Here is a 21961-nt window from a genome sequence, read left to right on the forward strand (position 1 = left end):
CTCTAGGAACGCGTTGAAGTTCATGTTGACATGAGCGTTGGCCATTTGATCTACAAGACATATTTTGCAAAAGTTTTAGACTAAGTTCATGATAATTAAGTTCATCTAATCAAATTATTTAATGAACTCCCACTTAGATTAGACATCCCTCTAGTCATCTAAGAGTTACACGATCCGAGTCGACTAGGCCGTGTCCGATCATCACGTGAGACGGACTAGTCATCATCGGTGAACATCTCCATGTTGATCGTATCTTCTATACGACTCATGTTCGACCTTTCGGTCTCTGTGTTCCGAGGCCATGTCTGTACATGCTAGGCTCGTCAAGTTAACCCTAAGTGTTCTGCATGTGTAAATCTGTCTTACACCCGTTGTATGTGAACGTAAGGATCTATCACACCCGATCATCACGTGGTGCTTCGAAACGACGAACTTTAGCAACGGTGCACAGTTAGGGGGAACACCTTCTTGAAATTATTATAAGGGATCATCTTATTTACTACCGCCGTTCTAAGTAAACAAGATGCATAAACATAATAAACATCACATGCAATTATATAAAGTAGTGACATGATATGGCCAATATCATATAGCTCCTTCGATCTCCATCTTCGGAGCTCCATGATCATCTTCGTCACCGACATGACACCATGATCTCCATCATCATGATCTCCATCATCGTGTCTTCATGAAGTTGTCACGCCAACGACTACTTCTACTTCTATGGCTAACGCGTTTAGCACTAAAGTAAAGTAATTTACATGGCGTTCTTCAATGACACGCAGGTCATACAAAAAATAAAGACAACTCCTATGGCTCCTGCCGGTTGTCATACTCATCGACATGCAAGTCGTGATTCCTATTACAAGAAAATGATCTCATACATCACAATATATCATTCATCATTCATCACAACTTCTGGCCATATCACATCACATGTCAATTGCTGCAAAAACAAGTTAGACGTCCTCTAATTGTTGTTGCATCTTTTACGTGGCTGCAATTGGGTTCTAGCAAGAATGTTTTCTTACCTACGAATAACCACAACGTGATTTTGTCAACTTCTATTTACCCTTCATAAGGACCCTTTTCATTGAATTCGCTCCAACTAAAGTAGGAGAGACAGACACCCGCTAGCCACCTTATGCAACTAGTGCATGTCAGTCGGTGGAACCTGTCTCACGTAAGCGTACGTGTAAGGTCGGTCCGGGCCGCTTCATCCCACAATACCGCTGAAGAAAGAAAAGACTAGTAGCGGCAAGCAAGTTGACAAGATCTACGCCCACAACAAAATTGTGTTCTACTCGTGCAATAGAGAACTACGCATAGACCTAGCTCATGATGCCACTGTTGGGGAACGTTGCAGAAAATAAAATTTTTCCTACGGTTTCACCAAGATCCATCTATGAGTTCATCTAAGCAACGAGTCATGGGAGAGAGATTGCATCTACATACCACTTGTAGATCGCGTGCGGAAGCGTTCAAGGGAACGGTGATGATGGAGTCGTACTCGCCGTGATTCAAATCACCGATGACCAAGTGCTGAACGGACAGCACCTCCGTGTTCAACACATGTACGGTACGGACGACGTCTCCTCCTTCTTGATCCAGGAAGGGGGAAAGAGAGGTTGAGGAAGAAGGCTCCAGCAGTAGCACGACGGCGTGATGCTGGTGGAGAGGCAGTGCTCCGACAGGGCTTCGCCAAGCGCTCAACAGAGGAGGAGAGGTGTTGGGGAGGGGAGGGGCTGCGCCTTGGATCAGGTGTTAAGCCCTCCCCTCGCCCCTCTATTTATAGGGGAAGGGGGAAGGGGGCTGGCCCCCTTTAGATGAGATCTAGAGGGGGGCGGCCAGGGAGGGGGCTTGCCCCCCAAGCAAAGGGGGTGCGCCCCCTTTAGGGTTCCCCCCCCCCAACCCTAGGCGCATGGGCCCAAGGGGGGGTGCGCCCAGCCCTCCAGGGGCTGGTTCCCTGCCCCATGTGGCCCATGAGGCCCTCCGAGAGGGGTGGCCCCTCCCGGTGGACCCCCGGAACCCTTCCGGTGGCCCCGGTACAATACCGATATGCCCCCGAAACTTTCCGGTGTCCGCATGACAACTTCCCATATATAAATCTTTACCTCTGGACCATTCTGGAACTCCTCGTGACGTCCGGGATCTCATCCGGGACTCCGAACAACATTCGGTAATCACATACAAGTCTTCCTAATAACCCTAGCGTCACCAAACCTTAAGTGTGTAGACCCTACGGGTTCAGGAGACATGCAGACATGACCGAGACGGCTCTCCGGTCAATAAGCAACAGCGGGATCTGGATACCCATGTTGGCTCCCACATGCTCCTCGATGATGTCATCGGATGAACCACGATGTCGAGGATTCAATCAACCCCGTATGCAATTCCCTTTGTCACACGGTATGTTACTTGCCCGAGACTCGATCGTTGGTATCCCAATACCTCGTTCAATCTTGTTACTGGCAAGTCACTTTACTCGCACCGTAATGCATGATCCCGTGACCAGACACTTGGTCACCTTGAGCTCATTATGATGATGCACTACCGAGTGGGCCCAGTGATACCTCTCCGTCATACGGAGTGACAAATCCCAGTCTCGATCCATGTCAACCCAACAGACACTTTCGGAGATACATGTAGTGCACCTTTATAGTCACCCAGTTACGTTGTGACGTTTGGTACACCCAAAGCACTCCTACGGTATCCGGGGGTTACACGATCTCATGGTCTAAGGAAGAGATACTTGACATTGGAAAAGCTCTAGCAAAACGAACTACACGATCTTGTGATATGCTTAGGAATGGGTCTTGTCCATCACATCATTCTCCTAATGATGTGATCCCGTTGTCAACGACATCTAATGTCCATAGTCAGGAAACCACGACTATCTGTTGACCAACGAGCTAGTCAACTAGAGGCTTACTAGGGACGTATTGTGGTCTATGTATTCACACGTGTATTACGATTTCCGGATAATACAATTATAGCATGAATAAAAGACAATTATCATGAACAAGGAAATATAATAATAATGCTTTTATTATTGCCTCTAGGGCATATTTCCAACAGGAGATGCCTGGTTCCATGGGAGACCCTCTTCCCGAGCTGCTGCAACTACACAAATGTGTTCGGCAGGCGATGAGCGGCGTTGTTCAGGCCTTATGGCCTTCCGTCTCCCTACCCGAGGGTCTTGGAGGGCTTGCTGAGAAGCTTCATGGAGTACGGCAGCGTTTCCGTCTGTGGAAGATATCGGCCTGCCGTCAAGGCACCAGGGAGGCCTGGGCCATGGTGAAGACGCGATACACGAAGGCTGATCCAAACCACATGGCCGAGGTCGGACCTGTGGGGCCCGATGGGAAGGAGATACCTATGAGCCTGATGTACGGCCAAGTAGAGTTGGCCACGAAATATTCCCAACGGGACTGTAAATTAGATAGCCTGTTAGATGGGATTGAAGAGGAGTACAATCAGTCAGTTTGACGATGTAATTTAAAATGACATGTAAAATGCCTTCTAGCCAGATTGTAGATCGTTTGTCTTTGCGGACCTTTTCGCTTCAACCTCGGGACCCAACAGTCCGGAGTGTGTCCGAATACCCTTACGGTTATACAAAAACCGGGGCATGCATGAAGACAAGGCGTAGGGGTCATAAGTGCTTTATCAGACAAGTGCCCAACTAGCTATGTTATATTACATGGTTAGTAAGAAACATCTTCCAGGGAGAATAGTTCCGTTAGGGGTTCCTTTCCCTGGGAGGCATGCCCTAAAGTGCATGTCCAGACTGCGAAAAGAGCAGAAAAAGCATCTAGGAGAAGATAAATAAATAAGTAATAAATCATCTTTCAGGTCACCGACCGAATATTCCCTTAAGAACGCTAGCCTTCGGCTTCACCCAGTCTGAGGTACACATCCTGCTGACCCGGCAGTAACAATCGCAGAGGTGCTCCCTTTACCTCCTAGCCGAACAATCGAGAACGTAGGGGTAAGCACAGGAGCCAGGCAACCCAGCTTGGCCAAAACTTAAGTCATATCGATGCATATAATGGTGAGTAAAAGGTACATGCGGAAGTATTACACATGTGTTGGGCATGAAGCCCATATAAATAAGCTTCTGTTAAAGAAGCCCCCAGGTATAATGAGTGCGAGTAGCACATCAAGTGAGTGCGAACAAAGCGCAGATTGGCCCTCAAGAGGCTTGTACTGAAAGAGGGAGGAAAAAGGAGGGAAAACAAAGACAGCGAAAAAATATGAAAGGTGGACGGAGGAAGGAAACGAACTCTGAGTCCGGCGCTAGGCGTAGAATCTTCGGAGACGGGCTGCGTTCCATGGGTTTGGCTCGAGTCGGTTGTTAGATGTGTTGCGTAGACGGTATGCACCGCCAGTAAGGACTTGGTCGATGATGAAGAGACCTTCCCATTTGGGCTTAAGTTTGTCCTTTTTCTTGTCCGGCAGGCGTAGAACTAGCTCGCCAACATTGTAAGTTTTGGCCCGTACTTCTCTGCTTCGATATCTTCGAGCCTGCTGCTGATAGAATGCGGAACGGGATTTTGCCACGTCGCGCTCCTCCTCTAAGGCGTCCAAACTGTCCTGCCGATCCAACTCGGCTTCTCTTTCTTCGTACATGCGCACGCGAGGTGAGTCATGAATTATATCGCAGGGCAAAACTGCCTCAGCGCCGTATACCATAAAAAATGGTGTGAATCCGGTAGTGCGGTTTGGCGTGGTCCGCAGCCCCCAAAGTACAGAGTCGAGCTCCTCTACCCAGTGCATGTTAGATTCCGTGAGGGACCGCACTAATCTGGGTTTAATGCCGCTCATGATTAGACCATTTGCTCGTTCCACTTGATCGTTAGTTTGAGGGTGATAGACTGAAGCGTAGTCGAGCTTGATGCCCATGTTTTTGCACTAGAGTTTAACCTCGTTGGCCGTGAAATTTGTGCCGTTATCAGTGATGATGCTGTGGGGGACGCCAAAGCGGTGTACTACCCCGGATATGAAGTCTATCACAGGTCCGGATTCTGCCTTTTTAACCGGCTTGGCCTCTATCCATTTGGTGAATTTGTCCACCATGACCAATAAGTATTTTTGCTTGTGGGTTCCCCCTTTAAGGGGTCCAACCATGTCAAGCCCCCAGACCGCGAACGGCCAAGTGATGGGTATAGTTTTGAGGGCGGTGGGTGGCATGTGGCTTTGATTAGCAAAGAGCTAGCAGCCGACGCATCGTTGGACTAAGTCCTGAGCATCTGCCCGGGCTGTCGGCCAATAAAATCCTGTACGGAAGGACTTGCCTACAAGGGCCCGGGCTGCGGCGTGGTGCCCGCCGAGTCCGGCGTGAATTTCAGCCAGGAGATTTCGCCCTTCCTCTTCGGAGATACACCTTTGAAGGACTCCGGTTGTGCTTTTCTTATAAAGTTCTCCCTCATGGACCTTGTAGGCTTTAGATCGCCGAACTATGCAGCGGGCCTCATTTTGGTCTTCGGGAAGTTCCTGCCTGATTAAGTAGGCTAGGAATGGTTCCGTCCACGGGGCAATTACTGCCATTATTTCGTGGGCTGAAGGTGCTATTTCATTGACTGAGCCACCGATTATGTCAGCATGTTCCGTGTTGGGTGGTGCAGTTGGTTCCGGGTTGTTATTTCCGGACTCCTCTTCCCATAATACGGATGGCTTAAAGAACCGCTCCAGGAAGATGTTTGGAGGGACGGCATCGCGTTTTGCGCCGATGCGTGCCAACACGTCTGCTGCCTGGTTATTATCCCGGGCTACATGGTGGAATTCGAGTCCTTCGAACTGAGCTAACATTTTTAGGACGGCATTAAGGTAGGCTGCCATTTTCGGATCCTTGGCGTCAAAGTCTCCATTTACTTGGGATATTGCGAGGTTTGAATCCCCGCGCACCTCTAGGCGTTGAATACCCATGGAGATTGCCATCTGGAGACCATGTAGAAGGGCCTCGTATTCGGCTGCGTTGTTGGAGTCCGTGTACATTATTTGAAGTACGTATTGGACTGTGTCTCCAGTTGGGGACGTCAAGACGACGCCAGCACGCAAGCCAGCCAACATTTTGGAGCCGTCGAAATGCATGATTCAATTGGAGTATGCACCGTACTCTTTAGGGAGTTCGGCTTCGGTCTATTCGGCGATGAAGTCAGCCAAAACTTGTGACTTTATAGCTCGTCGTGGTTTGTAGGTTATGTCAAATGGTAAGAGCTCGATGTCCCATTTTGCAATCCTGCCCGTCGCATCGCGATTGTTTATAATATCGTTGAGAGGTACTTCAGAGGCCACCGTTATGGAACACTCTTGAAAGTAGTGTCGCAGCTTCCGGGATGCCATGAACACCGCATACGCTATCTTTTGATAATGTGGGTACCGGGACTTGCATGGAGTTAAGACAGTGGATACATAGTACACAGGTTTTTGAAGAGGGAATTTGTGCCCTTCCGTTTCTCGTTCGACGACGAGTACGGCGCTGACAACTTGATGTGTTGCCGCGATATATAATAACATAGGTTCGCCCAGGTTGGGTGCGGCCAGGACCGGATTTGTTGCCAATATGGCCTTAATTTCTTCGAGTCCGGCCGTGGCAGCATCCGTCCATTCAAAGTGTTTGGTGAGCCGCAGGAGGCGATAGAGGGGCATCGCCTTTTCTCCCAAACGGGAGATGAAGCGGCTTAGAGCCGCCACGCATCCAGTTAGTTTTTTGTATTTGTTTGAGGTCTTTTGGGATATCCAATTGTGACAGAGCTCGGATCTTGGCTGGGTTTGCTTCAATTCCTCTACCGGATACAATGAAGCCCAAGAGCTTTCCGGCTGGTACGCCAAAAACACATTTTTCCGGGTTGAGCTTAATATCGTATGCTCGGAGGTTGTCGAATGTAAGCCTCAAATTGTCTACTAGAGTTTTGATGTGTTTGGTCTTAACGACCACATCGTCTACATATGCCTCCACTGTTTTACCTATCTGGGTAGCCAGACATGTCTGAATCATGCGCTGATATGTTGCGCCGGTGTTTTTGAGTCCGAAGGGCATTGTGTTGAAGCAGAATGGTCTGTATGGAGTAATGAATGTCATTGCGGCCTGGTCTTTTTCCGCCATCTTGATTTGATGGTATCCGGAGTATGCGTCGAGGAAGCACAATGAATCGTGCCCTGTGGTAGCATCGATGATTTGGTCGATGCGGGGGAGGGGGAAAGGATCCTTTGGACAGGCCTTGTTAAGGTCTTTGAAATCGACACAAAGGCGCTAGGATTTGTCCTTTTTTGGTACCATTACCAGGTTTGCTAACCAGTCCGGATGTTTTATATCTCTGATGAATCCGGCTTCTAGGAGTTTGGCTAGCTCCTCTCCCATTGCCTGTCTTTTGGGTTCAAAAAATCGCCGAAGAGCCTGTTTGACTAGCTTGAATCCTTTTAGGATATTTAGGCTGTGTTCTGCCAGCCTGCGTGGGATTCCTGGCATATCTGAAGGGTGCCAGGCAAAAATGTCCCAATTTTCCCGAAGGAATTCTCATAGTGTGGCTTCTACATCAGGGTTTAATTGTGCCCTAATGGAGGTCGTCTTTGTGGGGTCCGTTGGATGGACCTGGAATTTGACTATTTCGTCTACTGGTTTAAAAGAGGTGGATTTAGACCTCTTATCGAGTATCACATCGTCCCTATCCACCGTGGAGCGCAGCGCAGTGAGTTCCTCTGCCGCTAGGGCTTCGGATAATGCCTCTAGGGCCAGTGCGGCTGTCTTATTTTCAGCGCGGAGTGCTATATCTGGATCACTGACAAGAGTGATGATTCCATTGGGCCCGGGCATTTTAAGCTTCATGTACCCGTAATGGGGTATAGCTTGGAAGATTGTGAATGCCTCTCGCCCTAACAAGGCGTGATATCCGCTACCGAATGGGGCCACTTGGAACGTGACTTCCTCGGACCTGTAATTGTCTGGCGAGCCGAACACTACATCTAGTGTGATTTTTCCTGTGCAGCGTACTTCCCGACTAGGGATTATTCCTCTAAAGGTTGTGCTGCTTCGCTCAATGCGGCTCCAGTCAATTTCCATTTTTTGGAGGGTTTCCTCGTAGATGAGGTTTAATCCGCTGCCGCCATCCATGAGTACCTTGGTAAGACGAAAGCCGTCCACTATCAGACTGAGGACCAATGCGGCTGGTGCTCGGGCTGTTCGGAATTTAGGTTCGTTGCTGGCATTGAAGGTGATAGCCGTGTCGCTCCATGGATTTGTTGTTGCTACTTGGTAGACTTCGGCGAGGCTGCGAATTGTTCGTTTCCGCATGTTATTTGATGCGAAAGTCTCGAAGACTGTTAATACCGTACTGGTACTGTTGGGCTGGTTACCCGGGGCTAGAAAGCCTTCGCCACTTTTGGCCACCTGCCGTAGTATCCAACATGCTCGAAGGCTATGTGTTGGAGTGGGGCCTTCTGTACTATGGATTTTACAGGGTCCGTTGAGCCATCCCTCCAGTACGGTTTCGTGCCCTTTAGGGGGTTTTTGCTTTTTGGTTTTTAACCCAGGTGCTTGAGTATGACGCACCCTTTTATTTCGAACTAGGGTTGTGTTCAGGGCCGGATTGTCCCAAAACCTGGTTTCGGTTTTCCAGGCACTCTCCATCGCATAGTATTTTTGTACTATGGTCGCTAGGTCGGCGAAGCATGTAACTTCACGACGACTTATGGCGTTCATTATTCCCTTGTCCGTGCAATTGTTGCAGAAAATTGAGATTGCGCTTTCCTCACGGCAGTCCTTTATCCTGTCCATAACCAGGAGGAATCTGGCCCAGTAATGATGTACTGTTTCATCGGGCTCTTGCCGTATTTGAGACAGATCGCTTATGTTTGGGTGGGCGGGCGGAATTAAATTCGGAACCTCGCCCCCTCTAAGGCTCAAAGGCTGAGAAGTTTCCGGATTTGGAAGCATGGATTGCTGGATGTTGTCCAACAAATCTGGTCCGATGCCTGACTTTAGGTTTAGTACTTGATTAACGTCCGTCCCTCCGCGGGAATCCGGACATAACTGGTTTTTAACATAGAAGAAGAGTCGCCGCGTTGTTCTTCTACCACAACAACGTGGTGGGTAGCCTGGGGAGAGTTAATTTCTCTCTGATCGGTTTTAAGCCCAATCTGATCGTAGTCTGTGGCGACTCCCAGGGCGGCGATGCGATCCAAGAGCTCATTTACGGAGAAGAGCTCCATCGGGTCTAGCTGCTCGGCAAATTCCGAGTTGACGTGAAGATCGCTTTTGATGACCTGAGAGGTCATTATTGGAGCAGTGGCCGAACAGGCGGTCATAAGAAAACCGCCTAGCCGGATAGTTTGGCCGGTGGCCAAAGCTCCCTTGACGACGGCGCCGTCTTTAAAGATGGGAAAAGGCATCCCTCCTGATTGCGACGGCACAGAGGAACTCTCAATGAAAGCACCAATGTCGGTGTCAAAACCAGCAGATCTCGGGTAGGGGGTCTCGAACTGTGCGTCTAGGCGGATGGTAACAGGAGACAAGGGACACGATGTTTTACCCAGGTTCGGGCCCTCTTGATGGAGGTAAAACCCTACGTCCTGCTTGATTGATATTGATGATGTGGGTATTACAAGAGCAGATCTACCACGAGATCAAGGAGGCTAAACCCTAGAAGCTAGCCTATGGTATGATTGTTGTTCGTCCTATGGACTAAAGCCATCCGGTTTATATAGACACCGGAGAGGGCTAGGGTTACACAGAGTCGGTTACAATGGTAGGAGATCTACATATCCGTATTGCCAAGCTTGCCTTCCACGCCAAGGAAAGTCCCATCTGGACACGGGACGAAGTCTTCAATCTTGTATCTTCATAGTCTTGGAGTCCGGCCGATGATGATAGTTCGGCTATCCAGACACCCCCTAATCCAAGACTCCCTCACCACCCCACCCCATCGTCGCCTCGTCGCTGCCCCCTCCCCGACCCATCGCCTCCCCCCACGGTGAGCCCCTGCCACCCCCTCTCCTATTTTTTCTGTTTACTTTAGGTTTTTTATTTTATGTTTTTCAGTTTGGTTAGTTTAGGTTTAATTAGTTTAGGAAGTACGGGTTAGTTAATTAATCAAATGCCACATGCACATTTAATTAGTTTAGGTTTTTTAGTTTAGGTTTAGGTCTAATTAGTTTAGGTTTTTAGTTTAGTTAGTTTAGGTTTAATTAGTTTAACAAGAGTTGGGGTTTTAATGTCATCTCTACTCAGGAGAAAGGACCAATTGTTGGCCTATCTATACTGTTGCTGCTGATAGAATTTCTATAGATGTAGGATTCGTTGATAAGTTATGCAAAAACCATCGTATATACTAGGTGCTGCTGTTAACTGATTGTACTATTGGCATGTATGCAGCCATGCATTTATGCATGTATGCAGCCATGTATTTACGTATGTACTCCATTCTTATGTTATCTTGTTGACCATGATATATCTTATTATTCAAAATCTTATTAGGTTGTATATGGTAGGTTGTCTTGCTTTGTCGGATTCTTATGATCATGATTAGTTAAATGTCTCTTTATCATTTGGCATATCATTTTTTATTCTAACTCTGATTCTTCTTTGTAGCCTTGTCCTCCTTGAGGAGGAGAGCCGCAAGGGTGCGCCTAGCCTCGCCGATGAAGAACACAGGTGCTCCTCTTCGTCCTCAACCTGCTCTGCTCCTTCAAGGTAAGCTGGTCTGGTCCTGGCCCTGGTGCATTATGAAGTATTGTTTGATTGTTATTTCCCCACACTCACTTTCTAGCCAGCTGTGTCGTTTCCAGCCGATCTAGGTTAACCCCGAAGGGTTTCGGAATATTTGAGAATTTATAGTGCAAAGAGGGGGTGCGGGAGGCCAACGAGGTGGGCACAACCCACATGGGCACGCCCCGGTGGGTTGTGCCCCCCCTCGGGGTACCCCCCAGGTGCAGCTCAGGCCCATTGGGTTCCTTCTGGTCCAGAAAAAATCTCCAAAAAGTTACGCGGTGTTTGGACTCCATTTGATATTGATTTCCTGCGATGTAAAAAACAAGCAAAAACAGCAACTGGCACTGGGCACTGGGTCAATAAGTTAGTCCCCAAAAAATGATACAAAGTTGCTATAAAATGATTATATAACACCCAAGAATGATAAAATGACAGCATGAATACTTCATAAATTATAGATACGTTGGATACGTATTAGCACCCCCAAGCTTAATTCCTACTCGTCCTCGAGTTGGTAAATGATAAAAGAAATAATTTATGAAGTGTGAATGCTAGCAAAGTGCATAAGTTTGATCAATGATAATTTCAATCACTTTCTCTAGCATCATAACATCAATTCTTTCTTATAAAATTTCTCATGTTATAGTAGCAACCAATTCACATGTTAAGGTTCAAACAATGAACTCTCTTGAAACCGAACAACCTATGTTCTCAGTCACCAAGCAATTGCAATTCAACTTATTCAACAGAGTCTAAGTAAGAGCTCCACATACTCAACCATCATATAGTCTTCTATGATTGCTAACACCCACCGCGTACTCATGAGCAAAACATTTCAACCGGACACATAGAAAGATAGGGGCTTATTGTTTTGCCTCCCAACGTATTCACCTCAAGGGTGATGTTAACAATAATAACTCATGCCACCCATATTCAACTGGACATATGTGCCTAGATCTTTCCTCACCACATGATGCTTGTTAAAAGAGAAAAATAAAAAGGAATAGAGAGAAAAACTTTGACTCTTTTCATAAAAGTAAATATTGAAAAGTAAAAGATAGGCCCTTCGCAGAGGGAAGCAGAGGTTGCCATGTGCTTATTTGTTTGTATGCTCAACCCCTTAGTGCAAAATAACGTCATGTTATATTGCCCCTTATGGTAGCAACCTTTATTATGCAGTCCGTCGCTTTTATTGCTTTGCCATCATAAGTTCGTACAACGCTCAATTTTCTCTTACACTAAATGATCTAACACTTTTAGAAGCAATTTTTATTGCCTTATTGCACCGATGACAACTTACTTGATGGATCTTGCTCAATCCTTAGGTAGGTATGGTGGACACTTGAAATAAGATTTGGGTTAAGGGTTTTTGGATGCACAAGTAGTATCTCTACTTGGTGCAGAATTTTTGGCTAGCAAAGATGGGGGGCAAGCACCACATGTTGAAGGATCTATGACAATATAACTTCTATGTGAATATGATCAAACATAAATCATTACATTGTCTTCCTTGTCCAACGTCAACAAGTTTGGCATATAATATTTTGATGGGGCTCACAATCACAAAAGATTTCCATGATAGTGTATTTGCATGTGAAAGTTCTATTCCTTATACTAATTATTCGTGAATTGCTTGTATGATCAATACTGTGATTATCAAGCCTCAAAAGATTTCACTTTCTAAACCCAATGTGAAGCTACCACTAGGAATGATATAATTTCAACTCCATGACATTCAATTTATTCAACAATTTACTCATAGGATATAAGTGAAGCACAAGAGTAAGTGACAAACTACTCCAAAAAGATATAAGTGAAGATCATGCGAGTAGTTAACTAAATAGGTAGCTATTTGAGGACTCTCTCTTATTCAAAAACTTTCAGATCTAAGTATTTTATTAAAACAGCAAGCAAAATGAAAATAAAATGATATTTCAAGAGTATCACAACTCATGTGAAGAAGCAAAAACTTAGGCTCAACCGATACTAACCGATATTTGTTGAAGAAGAAAGGTGGGATGCCTACAGGGGCATCCCCAAGCTTAGATGCTTGAGACTTATTGAAATGTTAGCTTGGGATGCCTTGAGCATCCCCAATCTTGAGATTTTGTGTCTCCTTAATTCCTCTTATATCACGGTTTCCCTAAATCTCAAAAACTTCATCCACACAAAACTCAACAAGAACTCGTGAGATAAGTTAGTATAAATCAGTGCAAAACCTTATCATTCTCTACTGTAGAAAATCACTAAAATTATAATTCAATATTACATACTAAATGCCTCTTCATATTTAATACTCCTATCCTCAAATAGAATCATTAAATAAGCAAACATATACAAACAATGCAAACATAACAGCAATCTGCCAAAACAGTACAGTCTGTAAAGAATGCAAGATTCAGCATACTTCCCTAACTCCGAAAATTATGAGAAAAATACTACACTATGAAAACTTTATCAGAGGTTATTTTGCAAAAAGTTTCAACAATTTATCATATTCTGACTTTTCTAGGGAATTTTTGCAACATCCATGGCTACAGGCTATCATTGCAAAATAAGCATGGCAAAGGCTATCATTGCCACTTTTATTTAAATAAAAGATGCAAAACATTATTCTAAATAACAGCAAGCAAATCCTAGCAAAATAAATTGACGCTCCAAGCAAAACACATATCATGTGACGAATGAAAACATAGCTCCAAGTGAGGTTACTGATAATGTTGGAGACGGAAGAGGGGATGCCATCCGGGGCATCCCCAAGTTTAGTTGCTTGGATATTCCTTGAATATTACCTTGGGGGTGCCTTGGGCATCCCCAAGCTTAGGGTATTTTCACTCCTTATTCTCCTCATATCGACATCTCATCCAAAACTTGAAAACTTCAATCACACAAAACTTAACGGAACCTTGTGAGATAGGTTAGTATGATAAAGAGCAAACCATTTCACTTTTGGAACTGTCAAAGACAAGATTCATAATTTTTCCACACAATGCCTACTGTAGCATATCATTTCCACAATTTATATTGAGCAATATAAGCCATAGAAACAAGGAAACAAGCAAACTATGCATTGAAAACAGAATCTGTCAAAAACAGAACAGTATGTAGTAATATGTACTCAAATCATACTTCTGCTACTCCAAAAATTATGAAAAAAATTGGACCACGTGAGCAATTTGTATATTAATCTTCTGCAAAAAGAATCAACTCAAAAGCACTCTTCTGTTAAAAATGAGAGTTATTTTCGTGAGCGCAAAAGTTTCTGTTTTTCAGCAAGATCAAATCAACTATCGCCCAACATGATCCCATAGGATTTACTTGGCACTTTATTGAAACAAAAACAATAAAACATGATTACTACAGCAGAATAATCATGTGACCACACAAAAACAGTAGATAAAGTGTCGGTTTGTCTCCCAACAAGCGCTTTTCTTTAATGCCTTTTAGCTAGGCATGATGATTTTAATGATGCTCGCATAAAAGATAAGAATTGAAACATGAAAAAGAGCATCATGAATCACATGGCAAGCACATTTAAGACTAACCCAATTCCTATGCATAGGGATTTTGTGAGCAAACAATTTATTGGAACAAGAATCAACTAGCATAGGAAGGCAACACAAGCAAAACTTCAAGATTTTCAACACATAGAGAGGAAACTTGATATTATTGCAATTCCTACAAGCATAAGTTCCTCCTCCATAATAATATTCAGTAGCATCATGAAGAAATTCAACAATATAGCCATCACATAAAGCATTCTTTTCATGATACATAAGCGTAGAAATTTTATTACTCTCCACATAAGCAAATTTCTTCTCATCAATGGTAGTGGGAGCAAACTCAACAAAATAACTATCATGAGAGTGAAAATTAAAATCATGATGACAAGTTTCATGGTTATCATTATTCTTTATAGCATACATGTCATCACCATAATCATCATAAATAGGAGGCATGCTATCATCATAATAATTTATCTCACCAAAACTTGGGGGAGTAAAAATATCATCTTCATCAAACATAGCATCCCCAAGCTTGTGGCTTTGCATATCATTAACATCATGGATATTCAAAGAATTCATACTAACAACATTGAAATCATGCTCATCATTCATGCCAATCATTTTATTAAATTCTTCGTCTATCAATTGAGCACAATTTTCCGAACCATCATTTTCAAGAAAGATATTATAAAGATGATCAATAATATGATGCAACCTCAATTCCATTTTTTGTAGTTTTCTTTTTATAAACCAAACTAGTGAGAAACTAAAAGATTCAATTGCAAGATCTAAATATATACCTTCATGCACTCACCTCCCCAGCAACGACGCCAGAAATGAGCTTGATTTCTACTACACAACTTTATTCTTGTAGACTCGTGTTGGGCCTCCAAGCGCAGAGTTTTGTAGGACAGTGGCAATTTTCCCTCAAGTGGATGGCCTAAGGTTTATCAATCTGTGGGAGGTGTAGGATGAAGATGGTCTCTCTCAAGCAACCCTGCAACCAAATAAGAAAAAGTCTCTTGTGTCCCCAACACACCCAATACAATGGCAAGTTGTATAGGTGCACTAGTTCGGCGAAGAGATGGTGATAAAAGTGTAATATGGATGGTAGACATCTATTTTTATAATCTGAATAAATAAAAATAGCAAGGTAGCAAATAGTAAACAGGCACAAAACGGTGTTGCAATGCTTAAAAATGAGGCCTAGGGTTCGTACTTTCGCTAGTGCAACCTCTCAACAATGCTAACATAATTGGATCATATGATTATCCCTCAAAGTGCAATAAAGAATCACTCCTGAGTTCCTATTAGCGGAGAACAAAAGATAGGAATTGTTTGTAGGTCACGAAACCACCTCAAAGCTATTCTTTCTGTTCGATCTATTCAAGAGTTCATACTAAAATAACACAAAGCTATTTTTTCCGTTCGATCTATCCTAGAGTTCGTACTAGAATAACACCAAAGCAAATTCATTTTCATAATACTCAATCCACACAAAGAACTATAAAGAGACCCCAAAGTTTCCATTGGCGAAAAACATGCATCAACCCAATATCACCGCGGGAATCCACGAGTTGAATGCCATAACACATATCAAGTGAATCAATAAGATACCTCATTGTCACCTCAAGTATTCATATTGCCAGACATATATCATGTGTTCTCATCTCTGAATATTCAATCCGACAAGACAAAATTTTGAAGGGTAAAGATTCAATTCATCATAACAAGAGTATAGAGGGGAGAAACATCATATGATCTGACTATATTAACAAAGCCCATGATATAGATCACGAGAGAGAGAGAGAGATCAAACACCTAGCTACTGGTATAAACCTCAGCCCCGAGGGTGGACTACTCCCTCCTCATCATGGTGGCCGTCGGGATGATGAAGGGCCAGTTCTTTTGGTGGCTTCTAGAATAAGCTCAAATAAGCTGCCCCACCCAACTTATTCTAGAAGCCCAACCAAATTCGTTTTTTAAAGCCTAGTAGTTAAGACTTGAGTAGTGGGCTTCTAAAAAGAAAATTTTGGTTGGGCTTCTAGAATAAGCTGGGTAGGGGCAGCTTATTCTGGAAGCCCAAAAAAGCTAGCAAAAGAACTGGCCCGAAGATGGCCACCGGTGACGATTCCCCCTCCAGCAGGGTGCCGGAACGGGCTCCCGATTGTTTTTCGGTGGCTACAGAGGCTTGCGGTGGCGGAACTTCCGATCTAGGTTAACCCCGAAGGGTTTCGGAATATTTGAATTTATAGTGGAAAGAGGGGGTGTGGGAGGCCACCGAGGTGGGCATAACCCACCTGGGCGCGCCAGGGGGCCCTGGCACGCCCTGGTGGGTTGTGCCCCCCTCGGGGCACCCCAGGTGAAGCTCAGGCCCATTGGGTTCCTTATGGTCCAGAAAAAATCTCCAAAAAGTTACGCGATGTTTGGACTCCATTTGATGTTGATTTCTTACGATGTAAAAAACAAGCAAAAAACAACAACTGGCACTGGGCACTGGGTCAATAAGCTAGTCCCAAAAAATGATATAAAGTTGCTATAAAATGATTGTAAAACACCCAAGAATGATAAAATAACAGCATGAATACTTCATAAATTATAGATACATTGGAGACGTATCAAACTATAATATGCAAGGGATGACGAAAACGATTCCCGAGCTCTTCGCGATTCTGAAACCGTCAGAGGTAGAAATCAAGAAGGAGCATCAAGTGTTGATGGTTAACAAGACCACTAGTTTCAAGAAAAAGGGCAAGGGAAAGAAAGGGAACTTCAAGAAGAATGGCAATTAAGTTGCCACTCTCGTGAAGAAGTTCAAAGCTAGACCCAAGCCTGAACTGAGTGCTTCTACTGCAAAGGAAATGGTCACTGGAAGCGGAATTGCCCCAAATACTCGGCGGATAAGAAGGATGGCAAAGATAAGGAGGATGGCAAAGTGAACAATGGTATATTTGATATACATGTTATTGATGTGTTCCTTACTAATGCTCGTAGTAGTGCCTGGGTATTTGATACTGGTTCGGTTGCTCATTGCAACTTGAAACAGGAGCTACGGAATAAACGAAAATTGGCTAAGGATGAGGTGATGATGCGCGTCGGGAATGGTTCCAAGGTCGATGTGATCGCCATTGGCACGTTACCTCTACATCTACCTTTGGGATTAGTTTTAGACCTCAATAATTGTTATTTGGTGCCAGCGTTGAGCATGAACATTATATCTAGATCTTGTTTATTGCGAGACAGTTATTCATTTAAGTCAAAGAATAATGGTTTTTCTATTTATATGATTAATATCTTTTATAGTCATGCACCCTTGATGAATGTTCTATTCTTGTTGAATCTCGATCGTAGTGATACACATATTCATAATATTGATGCCAAAAGATGCAAAGTTGATAATGATAGTGCAACATACTTGTGGCACTGTCGTTTAGGTTATATTGGTGTAAAGTGCATGAAGAACTCCATGCAGATGGACTTTTTGAATCACTTGATTATGAATCATTTGATACTTGCGAACCATGCATGGGTAAGATGACTAAAACTCCGTTTTCCAGAACAATGGAGCGAGCTACTGACTTATTGGAAATAATACATACCGATGTCTACGGTCCGATGAGTGTTGAAGCATGCAGCGGGTATCGTTATTTTCTAACCTTCATGGATGATTTGAGAAGGTATGGGTATATCTACCTAATGAAACACAAGTCTAAAACATTTGAAAAGTTCAAAGAATTTCAGACTGAAGTGGAGAATCATCGTGACAAGAAAATAAAGTTTCTATAATATGATCACGAAGGCGAATATTTGAGTTACGAGTTTGGCCTTCATTTAAAACAATGTGGAATTGTTTCACAACTCACGCCACCTGGAACACCACAGCGTAATGGTGTGTCCAAACGTCGTAACCGTACTTTATTAGACATGGTGCATTCTATGATGTGTCTTACCTACTTGTGTCGGTGTACAAAAAGAGGGGTACACTTTTTGTACCCCTATAACTGTGCACGGGCAGTCTGAGCCACGGACACCACCGCACTGAGCAAGGCGAGGGAGGTGAGCCAAGGTAAGGCCGAAGCTTGAAAGGAGCAGAACGACGCCAACACCAAGACCACAAAGAGCAAAGGGAATGAAGCGGACTCCTCCGGCAAGATCCTTGCCGGGGGGCGGTTTTAGCAAACCCGGTAAGACCCTTGCCATGGCAGCTCGCCCCACACCTACCGAGCGAATCACCCTTGAGTCCACTGCCCCCATGGGGCAAGGATTCGGGAGACATCCCCGTGGTGGCACGCAGATCTTTGTGAAGACATTCAAGATCAGATACACACTATAGAAGATGATGACCCTTGGCGGGATCCCAGCCAAGGAGGACCACAAGGCCCCCGACAAGAGCCTTGCCGGGGATGACAGCAGGCACCATGGCAAGACCCTTGTCGGGGCTACGCAAGGACCTTGCCAAGGACACCCGTAGGGCCACCATCAGGCCCACGCCAATCCAAACCTCCACCACTGTTCGCATGCAGCTGCCGACCCAACCAGTTGGGCAGGCACCTGCGTGGCGGCAAGTGAATCTTCGTGGAGACCCACCGCTGCGCCACCTTAGCTTCCTGCCTGCCTATATGGCACCACGGGCACCGCTGGTCAGGGCGCGTGTCGACACGAAAGGGAGCGGCGACGGACGAGACTGGGCTCTCCCCCGTCCCCGATAAAGCAAGGACACCTAAGCAAGACGCATTAAATGCGCCTTGTCATGTAATGCGAGGGATAAACTCGTATCACTGTACCCTTTCCACCTCCTGTGTGCCACTGTGGCAACCCCTTTCCCTATAAAAGGAGGCCCAAGGCGACCAGGAGGAGGATTCGGCTTTTTGGAGCTCCTCACGCCCCATTGCTAGCCCAAGAACACAGATAAACAAACCACCAAAGCAGGAGTAGGGTTTTACGCATCCTCGCGGCCCGAACCTGGATAAAGAACCTGTGTGCTATCTGTTTGATCCGCTCTTCTCACGACCCCGCGCCCCGCAACCGTAGTAGGGATTCTTGTGATCCCATAGGTGTCGTCCTCGCACCGACATCTTTGGCGCGCCAGGTAGGGGGCGCAGTTGTGAGAATCGGCTCTAGCAGTTAGTTCGACGCTTCTTCATCATCATGGCGCCCAAGAAGAAGATGACGGTGGCGGTTGGCCCGTCGGAAGCCGGACATCCCGTCCCGACGCGGGCGAGCAGCGGACCGGTCGCAGAAAGGGACCCGGGGCGCCATTCACAAACACCAACACCGTCCCAGCAGCCGAAGTTTGGGAGGCGGTGATGTTCGTGCACCTGGTAACGGGCCGCACACCGCCAAATCCAAAGACAGAGCCAGGCCCTCCGCGGGTGGCGCGGGGCCTTCCGAGACCGCTGCCACCCCGCCCAAAGGCGACGCGAGGGCTTCCAAGACTCCCACGCCGGCGCCGACGGTGCGCTCCTCTCGAGCGGCGTGCGACGAACGGCATAATCACGCCGAGGACCCCGGACGTCGCCGCGGAAAGAGCCCCGAGTGCCACTCCCGGGATTTAGAAGACCTGCCCGCTCGCCGAGGCGTTGGTGAAGATGGCATGCGACCGCGGGGTCGTGATAGAGCTCCTTCTCACATGGTCAGAAGTCGAAGCGTGTCGTGATCCGTGCAGGTTTCGCTGCCACCAACGCCAGCAGAATCCCTGGCGCGCGCGCAGTTGCTCCTCGATTTCCCTCCCACTACGGGGAAACTCGACGAATGGAGAGCCACTATCAGAAGCCTTGTTGCGGTGGCCAACAAAGACGAACCGAGTCCGGTGGAGCCCCCGGGTCGATGCTCCGACGGAATCCCACGCACCAGTGGCAGGAGAGCCGGCGGCGCCGCGACCACGGTGCACTCGCCTCCTCCTCGCCCGGTACCGCGGACGCCAGCCCGTCGCGACGTTACGGGCGACGAGATCTCCGTAGCATCGTCCATCCTGCGGGCCCATTGTGACCAGCGCCAAGTTCTTCGGGAACGAGAACATGAAGACGCTCGAACCACTATCGAGCGCCGGTGCGGAGCGCGCCACCAATCAGACAGGCGAGCAGGGCCTGCTGTGAGCCACCCGGCACCGGGGAGCCCTGGAGGCCTACCTTACGAGGTAGGCTGTCCGGCTTTTACCCGTGAGCTGCGGCAGTTCTAGTGGCCCACTCACCGCACCTTCAAACCCGACGTGGGCGAAAAGTACAGTGGCAAGACCCACCCGTCCGAGTTCCTAAGCGTCTACACCATCGCGATGCAAGCTGCCAGAGCCCGCGACGATAAGGTGCTTGCGAATTACTTTCCGTTGGCTCTTAAACCCAACGCCATGTCATGGTTGATGCACTTGCCGGTAGACTCTATTTCCTCCTGGTCGGATTTGTGCCATGAGTTCGTGGGCGCCTTTACTGGAGGCCACCAAGCCCATGGCCAAGCAAGCGACCTGCACGTCATTCCCCAGAAGGGAGGCGAGAGTCTCCGCAAGTATATACAGAGGTTCAGCCGGGTACAGTACAATATCCCTGATGTTCACCCTGCCGCCATCATCAGCGCGTTCCATCAGAACGTGCGTAACCGCAAGATGCGCGAAGAGCTGGCAATGAACAAGGTGAGAGATGTAGCAGAACTCTATGTTCTTGCTGACAAATGTGCCCGAGCTGAAGAGGGAAGGAAGTACCCCGGCGAAGATGCCGGCGTGGAAACCGACTCCTCAGATGAGGATATTGCCGCCCCGGCGAAGAAAGGCCGGCGCCGCAACAGGAAGCGCAAAGGAAAAGCCGTGCTTGCCGTCGAGGGATCTGATGACGCCGGCTCCACCAAGAAAACCAAGGCAGATGACCCCGGCAAGGAGGTTGCCGGATGTGTCGCCTGCCGGGCCTTGGCGGCTGCCGAGAAGCCAGGAAACTCCGACAAGCGATACTGCAAGATCCATCGCACCAAAGGCCATGCTCTCCAGGACTGCCGACAGGTTGAGCTCCTCGCTGAGAAGCAGAGGGCTGAGTATGAGAGGCGGGACAAGGAGAAGGGCCCAGACGGTGCTGAGGGGTCCGGCAAGAAGCGTGACGGCCAGGCGGGCCGTCGCGGCAAGGATAAGCAACAGGAGAGGCCCGCCCGGGGCCGTGACAGAAAGCCAGAAGACGACGATCACGAAGAGGACGACGAATCCGGCGACCAAGAGTTTCAGAAAGCTACAGAGGCCATGTGCATCGACGGCGGCGCCTCGCTGCATACTTCTCACCGCCGGCTTAAACAGTGGGCGCGAGAGATTACAGCGGCAGAGCCGTCGTTTGATGCCCAAAGGCCGCTGAAGTGGTCCAGCACACCTATCATTTTTGACACTGAGGACCACCCTGATCGCACTACTGCGGTCGGGTGCTTGCCATTGTTGGTTTCACCAACAATACGCAACCTCAAGGTGACGAAGATGCTAGTCGATGGCGGGGCCGGTCTGAACTTGATCTCGCCTGCCGTGATCGAGAAACTGCAGATTCCTGATGGAGACCTCGAAGAGACGGGCACGTTTCAGGGGGTCAACCCGGGAAGAAGCCAACCCAAGGGAAAGGTCACGCTGCCCGTGACTTTTGGAAGCGACCTGAACTTCAGGACGGAGAGGATCGTGTTCGATGTTGCCAAGATCCCCTTGCCCTACAACGGGATCCTTGGCCGCCCAGCGCTGGCCAAGTTCATGGCGGCGTCACACTACGCCTACAACACCCTGAAGATGCCAGGACCT

This window comes from Triticum aestivum, chromosome 2B (genome assembly GCF_018294505.1).
Source record: "Triticum aestivum cultivar Chinese Spring chromosome 2B, IWGSC CS RefSeq v2.1, whole genome shotgun sequence".
In the NCBI taxonomy this organism is placed as follows: domain Eukaryota; kingdom Viridiplantae; phylum Streptophyta; class Magnoliopsida; order Poales; family Poaceae; genus Triticum; species Triticum aestivum.